Source organism: Marmota marmota, unplaced genomic scaffold (genome assembly GCF_001458135.2).
Source record: "Marmota marmota marmota unplaced genomic scaffold, marMar, whole genome shotgun sequence".
Classification (NCBI taxonomy): Eukaryota; Metazoa; Chordata; class Mammalia; order Rodentia; family Sciuridae; genus Marmota; species Marmota marmota.
The window spans coordinates 12,938,729-12,947,415 of NW_026000261.1; the positions used below are offsets into that span (position 1 = coordinate 12,938,729).

The 8,687-nt window shown below is 31.7% G+C and overlaps 1 pseudogene; it reads left to right on the forward strand.

Moving 5' to 3' along the window:
- Positions 1-370: 370 nt before the first annotated feature.
- Positions 371-8,687, forward strand: part of LOC107152466 — a 50,876-nt pseudogene continuing 42,559 nt past the window's right edge.

Sequence of the window (8,687 nt, forward strand, 5' to 3'; positions counted from 1 at the left end):
GGCTTAATGCAATAAAAATTCCTTTGAGAAGAGATAATGATGTCACATTACTTACAAAGGGAGGATCTAGGAAGTTGTTTCCCTCTGCTCAGTTGCCCAGACACTCTGAGGTTGCTACATCCATGGCCCCAGGATGCTTGATTACTTCTCAAAATGGGAGCAGAATTTGGCATCAACAACATGGTGCTGCTACTGTATATTGTTGAAGTTAGGGGGTCATAGAAGCTTCTATCAAGATTTCAAAGGAAGGTCATGGAGGTCAGGCAAAGTGTAACAGGCTTGGAATCTCTGCAGGCATCCCCTGATGAGTCATTGTAGAAAATTTGAGAAGGAAACCAAAGTTGCAGTGAAGATTTCCCAAGTTTAAGAGATGCAAAACAAAGAACATCTGCCTATTAAAGCTGAACAAATCAAGCAGAAACAAGCAGAGAGAGTCCATGTAGGATTCAACCAGCAAGGACACAGGGGTGCACTAAAAAATGCCTTTGGTGAGAACATCATGATGCCATATGTCCCAGATGCTGGACTTGAATGTACAGGACTTGTGTTCTTGGCTGGATTTTGGTCTTACTTTGCTCACATCCCTTCTTTGTATGCACCCATATCTGCACTGGGGAACAGAAATGTTTGCACTATGCCACTGTATATGGGATATATGTTACTTGCTTTGAATTTTTAGAAGGGAAAACATTCACAAGTTTACCTTATGTCTCAGAGGAGATTTTGCACTTCGACTATTGGGTAACTTTCAATCTATTAAGATTATGGGGACTCTTGGAAATAGACTAAATGTACTTTGTATTCTGAGAAAGGCATGAACATTTGGGGACCAGGAGTAGAATGTAATGTTTTAGATAGGAGATATCGCCAAAGATTCAAGTGCAAGATAATGCAAGAATACTCAGAGGCAAAATGATTAGATTATAAGAGATGTGACCTAATTGGTGTATTGATTCAACATGGGTTAACTGGGTGGTAACTGTAGGCATGTAGTGTGTGGCTGGAGGATGTAGGTCAGTAGAGATGTGCCTTTGGTTTATATTTCTCCCTGGTGAGTAGAGTTTTCTCTTCTTCCTTGTTTCCATTTCCTGAGCTGATTCCCTAAATCACTCTTTTGCCAAGATGTTCTGCCTCAACTCAGGCCCAAAGTTATGACCTAAACTTACGAAAGGGTGAGCCAAAATTAACTTTTCCTTTGCTAAGATATTCCTTTCAGGTCTTTTTGTCACAGAAATAACAAAGCTGACTAAAACCATTTTTTTCTTTATATTTCATAAACAAACTTCTGCTAGCTTCAAATATTTTAAATGTAGTGTCTTTACTTCTCATCATTCTTAAAATTAAGGAGAGTTAGAAAATTGTTCTGCAGTAGTCTGTTAAGGTAATGTTGTATCTGGTTGGAGCTTACATCTTGACCATTAAAACTTTCTCAATGCAAAGAATAATGCAATTTCACTTTTTTAAATATCTATATGTTGACTGGAGTAGTACATATAACTTTCTTCAAGAGTTTTACTTTTCACTCACACCTTAGCTATTTGGTACAAGAGGCTTAGATTGCATTCTACTTTAATCTTTAAGCATACCTTTTTTTTACTAAGCTTAGACATTCCTAACTTTGAATTAAAGTGAGAGATATGCAGTTTTGTCTTTCACATGAAAACTTTTAGAGGTCATTACAGGGTTATGAATAGGCTTAATTTTAATATTGTGTCTCAAGTAACAGGGAAAATCAAGGAAATTGAGAAAGACGGGGAAATGAACAAGCAGTAGAATGGTCAGAACACAGACATAATCTTATATGAGTGGGCACCATTCAAGAAACCTGAAGAAAATACCAAAGATAACAGCAAAGATTACTAATCACATATCACCATAACTGACATCATAATAAAAAATTCAAATATTGCAACAATTCCCAAAATGTGAAAAAAAAGATAAAATGAGCACATGCTGTTGGAAAATGGTGCTGACTGACATACTTATTCAAAGAAATGTTTCTACAAAACCGTAAGTTGTAAAAAAAAAAGAAAGAAAAGAAAAGAAAAAGAAAGAAAGAAAGAAATATCTGCAAAGTCCAATAAAACACAACATGAGAAAAAAAAAGTTTTTCTATAAAAACTGCTGAAAGAAAAATATGCAGATGAAGACAAAATGCTTAAAGCAGGTAGGGAAGTGACACTTATCACATGAAAGAAGTTTCCAATAAAAATATCAACTAATTTATGAACAAAACCATTGGGATACAGAGAGTACTGGGATGACATATCTGACTGTTGACAGAAAAATTAGAGATCTAATGCAAAACCTGTGCAAATACTAATTGACATTCTGCTTAAAAAGTTTGTCAGTTACGGTATAATGAATCAGACATAACTTTCCTATGTTTATATATGAATACACTACCAGTGTAACTTTGACCTTTCTTATCAAGCATGTGTAGTGGTAATTTACTCTCTGAACTTATATGTAAAGCTTGTAATGTTTTAATTCCTAAATTTTTTGAGGAACAGTTTTGCTGAATATAAACTTTAGGTTGATGAATCATGTTTCTTTCAACAGTTTTTGTTGAAATATAAAGACACAAGAGAATACCTAATATCTTCATTGTTACATATTCATGTAAAACTGATACAAATCTGAATGATCTATATTTGTGTTAATATATTTTATCAAACTCAATATCCTGGTTTTGACAATGTACTATAATGAATTGAAGTAAGACATTATTATTCAGTGAAGTTCAATGAAGGTACATTGAAACACTATCATTTTTGGAAAAATTCTTATGAACCTCAAACTTTTTAAAAAAGTTTATATATATATATATGTATACACACACACACACACACATNGAGAGAGAGAGAGAGATGATCCGGTGTGGTGAGGCATGTCTGTAATCCCACCATCTAGGGAGGCTGAGGCAGGAGGATTTTGAGTTCAAAGACAGCCTCAGCAACTTAGCAAGTCCCTAAGTAACTCAGTCACCGTGTCTCTAAACAAAACAGAAAAAAGAATTAGGGATGTTTCTCAGTGGTTAAGTGCCCCTGAATTCATTCCCCAGTACCAAAATCAATAAATAAAGAGATAACTAGATAATTAAGAAAGTAAAATGATGGTGTTTAAAGACACACACACAATAACCACAGAAAAATGGAAGAGTTCATAAAATGGAGATAAGATGTTATTCTCAATTTATTTGAACAAAATGAACTAATTTTTATTATTAACTAAAGAGAATAGGCATTAGTGAGTATGCTAACAAATTGGAACCTTTGCATTTTGCTGAGAGGAGTGCAAAATGGTGCCATTGCTACAGAAGATAGCATTCTTCAAATACTGAGTATAACTACATATTGTCCAGCAAACCTACCTCTGGGTATCTAACCAAAATTCTAAATCTGGATCAACAAGAGATATTTTCACTCCCTTGTAAAATAAATAAGTTCTACAGATCTGCTGTAAAATATTGTAGCTAGAGTAAACAATAATGTGTAAGTATACTTAAAAAGTTGTTAAGAGGTTGGATCTTGTGTTGTGTCCTTACCAAAAAATAAAAAATAAAATAAAGTTAAAAAATATTTGTCATTTACTTGTCATTCCGCACTATTCAAAAATTTAATATATAAATAATTAAATAATTATCTTATTTACATTCTGTGCTCAAAAGTATTTATGTAATAAAAAATTTTTTCTTGTCCTATCTTATATTTTTATCTCAGTTTATGATATAATTTTCAATAATTTATTTTCCCTTATTTTCTCGAATACCATATAGCCAATTTGTTATGAGATTTTATAAATTATATTATTCTAAAAATCTGATGTGCCAGGGGTGGTGTCACACACCTGTAATCCCAGCAGCTTGGGAGACTGAGACAAGAGGATAAAAAGTTCAAAGCCAGTCTCAACAATGGTGAGGCATTAGGCAACTCAGTGTGACTCTGTCTCTAATAAAAAGTACAAAATTGGGCTGCAGAATGTGTCTCAGTGGTTGAGTGCCCCTGAGTTAAATCCCTGATACCCCCCCACACACACACACAGAAAATCTGTTGAATCCATTCCATTTTTAACATTTGCTCTTCCACTTTAATTGATGATGATCTAAACTATCATATATTTCTAATATATATTTCTACATATTTCTAATAGCCATTACATAAGTTTTAACTCTTATTGTCAATTGGTGATTATAGATTGCTGCTCACAAAGCTAGCTCAAGTTTTGCTCAAAACTGTTAATAATACTTCATTCAACTTGAGAATACTTTGTATTTCAGACCAATTCTGTTTGCATCATTTTTTTTCCTTAGAAGCTTATTTAATTGGCAAAATTTGATTTATTTTTCAAATCTAACTGGAGAAAGAGGGGAGAAATCCTGGGTGTATATTATTGCTGCCAAATAATAAAGTTGGTCATAAAATTCATGAATTATTATGAACAGCTTTTGTGTTGAGAGGTCAACCAGAATGATATGCAATATTATAAGCCTATGAACCATTGATATAGGAAAAGATATCTGCCTTATGAAAATCAATTGTGAGATTCAAGCAATCTTGTTGAATAATCAGTACAAATAAAGCTCCCTTATGGAAGAATATTTTTGAACTATAACTATCAAACAAATACATCAATTCTTATTTCTTCAAATTACATGTCATTTTGCTCTATAGCTAGTTGATACCAGTTTCTCTTGCTTCCTTCAATAAATATTTATTAAATCTTTTGCTCATAAAAGTGGTTTTCTCATTAAAAATGCTCTCCCAATCTTATATACTTTATCTCAATTTGGAATGCCATTTTCAATATTTCATTTTTCCCTTTTCTCATACATGCCATACCAACTTATTATAAGATCTTATAAATGTTATTATTCTAAAAATCTCTTTATTACATTTTTATCATATGTCTCTTCCACTCTCAATATTATCTTAGTTTAATACCTCATTATCTCTCATGTGAACTACAGCAAACTCTAATATGATTTCCTTAACTCCTGTCTGGTGTCATCCAAATCTGTGCTTCATACTATACCAGTTAACTTGAATCTTTAAAAAAAAAAAAAAACATAGGAATACGCATGTCAAATTTTGGTAAAAAAATATGCAAAGTCCAGAAGCTAATGCCTATTTTATAGTATATCACATACATTCCCTGTATATTTATAATTTATTCACCTAACATTGCTACTAGTTTTCCATACATTCTAGTAAAAATGAGGTGTTAATTATTCCATTAAGAATGCCCAATAAATCATGCATGTGTACTTATGCCTGAAATAAAAGACAGCACTACTCATTCCTACTCTTCCTTAGTTAATAAAAATATTTGTCTTTCAATAAATATTTTCAGAGGCAATAAACAAGAGCATAATGAAGAAGCCCTGTATATCTATTGACTAAGTCTCTTTTCTCAAAACCTCATGGACCAACCAAAAGTACATGTCTAAATAGCTGCTTGTGGATACAGTGAAATGCCTCCATCACAATTTTTCAGAATTATAACCTGGAAACATTTGTATTGGTTTTTCAGGGCCTGTGAGTATACTAATTGATAAATATTTTGATTGTTAATTATGAACATTTACGGGAGTCAGTTAGTTCTTCACATCAAGGTACTTAATGTTCTTAGTAATTTTTGAGTCTCCCATATAATAAGCTTTACCCAAAAGATCTTAAAGTATGCTTAAATGGAATGAAGAGGCAAAGTACATATACAAATAACCAATAGATGATATGTGTCAGCATTGTTTCAACACTGAAAATTTTAAAAGCTGAGCAAATACTACTGACAAGGAGGAAAAGAAAAAGGTGTCAAATTATTTGTAGGGTTTCTGTAATTTAAACTGGATATTAGCAGGATACATCAAAAAGAATATTCTCAATGAATTAAGTATGTGAAATGAATATTAACATGAAATAAAAGAATGTATAGAATAACAGAGATTAAGTATGTTTAGAATAATAAGGAAACATAAAACAAAAAAAGTGGCAGCAAAGCTTGGACAATTGGAATATATGCTTTGTTCACCTATCACCATATATGTTTTGCTAATATTCACTTAGGATTTTTGTGTCTGTGAGCATGGAAGTTCTTGGTCTTTAAAATTTATTTTATGTGATATTCATGAATATTTAATATAAAAGTTAATTTGGCCTCATAAAATACTCTTTTGCAAAAAAAACAACATAAATTTATATGGTTTATAAGAGTTACTCCAATTGATGTTATTATTTGGGTAGAGATAGAAAGTAAAAATTGAAATTGACTTACCCTAGAGTTGATTTCCTTGTAAGAATAATTAAATTATGTATTTTTTCTATAAAAATAAAAATGTATTTGTTTTGTTAAATCCTTTTGATAAGCATTTCATCCAAAATCATTTTCACATTTGGGGGCTATTTAATTATACATTAGGATAAATTGTTACATATTCCTACATGCAAAAAAATTTAACAATATAATTTGGTCAATATCATTCCCCAGTATTACCCCCTTCTCTTTTATAACCCTCATACTGCCCCTGCCATCTACTTCATTGAAATTATAAAATGTATTACAATAAAAATTCCATGTAATCCATTCATCTTATTTTTATTGCTCTACTCTTATACATTTAAAATGTAATGAAAAAGTCATAAAGTGCATAGATAATATATGTATAGGTTGATTTTTTTTATAAATATACTCCAATGGCCATTTATCCAAACATTTATGCAACATACTCTCTTTTAACTAATCAGTTTAAAAGTTACCAATAAGTCTAAACATTCTTTAGGAACCATCACTTTCTGTTCTCCAAGATGAACGATTATCTTGCTTTTTTAAAAAAAAATATTTTTTAGGTGTAGTTGGACACAATACCTTTATTTTATTTGTTTATTTTTATTTGGTGATGAGGATAGAACTCAGGGTCTTGCCAGTGCTCGGTGAGTGCTCCACTGTTGAGCCACAACCCAGTCCCCCCATTATCTTGCTTTTAATAAGATAAATTAGGGTTTTTTCTGGATCATTAACTTGTTTAAGTCAGCATTTTCCTGCTGTGACCAAAAGACTGACAAGGACAATTAGAGGAGGAAAAAGTTTATTTGGGGGCTCATAGTTTCAGTGGTCTCAGTTCATAGATGTCTGATTCATTTCTTCTGAGTGAGGTGAAGCAAGACTGCATGGCAGAAGAGTGTGGGGTAGGAAAGCAGCTGGGAACATGACACCAAGAAGTAGAGAAAGAGACCCTTCTGTACAAGGATAAAATACATACCTCAAAGGCACACTCTCAGTGACCCTCCTCCTCCAGTCACACCCTACCAGTCTTTGGTTACCACTCAGTTAATCTATCAGAGATTAATTCACTTAATATGTTAATGGTCTCATAACCCAATTTTTTCACATTTAAACCTTCTTACATTGTCACATACATGAGCTTTTGGGAAACATTTAATATCTAAACCATTACAGAACTAATATATCATATACATTTCTGGAATGTGGATTTTTCATGTCAAGACTATGTGATATTCAAATCTGTTGTTTATGTAGTTGTGCTGCATTCATTGTTATCACCAGATAGTTTCTGGTTATATGAATATATTACAATCCATTTACCAATGAAACTTATTATAAATACTTTGGTCATTTCCACTTTGGGGTTAATAGAAATAGTGCTTCCAAGAACATTCTTACATGCATATTTTCATGAATATATATAGCCATCAATATTGGTTGTCACTTGAATTAGAATTTCTGGGTTACATAACATGGATCAATGAGTTTATTAAGTACTATTCAATATTAATTAAAATAGTTATTCTCCTACTATCAGTGCAGAAAAAATCAAGGTGTTTCACTTCATTTTTAACACCTGGTATATTCTAATTTTGGTCATGATTTCTTAGGTAAAACCACTTAAAAACATAAACCATAAAAATCAATAAGTTGAAATACATTAGTTAATCTTTTTTGTTTTTAAAGGATTAAAGACTCATTAAAAACAAAATCAATATAATGGGAAACAGGATGTTTTGTGTTAGAGTTTTTGTACATCTATGGTTTAACGTGTGTGTGTGTGTGTGCGTGCGTGGATACAAATGACTTATATGCAAGAATATATAAAAAACATTTATCACTCAACAAAGATATGCCTAACAAGTCAATTAGAAATGAGGCAATAAATATCAATGTGCCTGGATCACTGTGATATAGGCATATCAATATTTATAGCAGTACAACTTACAACTGTCAAGTAATGCAACCATCTCAGGAATTTGTCCTCTGATGAATGGATAAAGAAAATATAGAGTTTTACTCATCCATAAAGAAGAATAAAATTATGGCATTTGCTGGTAAATGGATGTAACTGGAGAATATCACATTAATTAAATAAGTCAGGTTCAGAAAATGAATGGTCAAATATTTCCTCATATCAGAAACTAGACAAATCAGTGGATTAGAGGAAGGGGAAACAGAGAGGGGAGAAAGATGGGAAAAAGGAGGAAAGGTGAAATAAAATTGTCCAGATTATGCTATGTACAGATAGGAATTTCACAGTGTATATTGATAAAGTATGTGTGTGTGTGTGTGTGTGTGTGTGTGTGTATATGTATATACATATATATATATGTATGTATATATATATATATATATATTTATATATATATATATATATATATATATATATATATATATATATA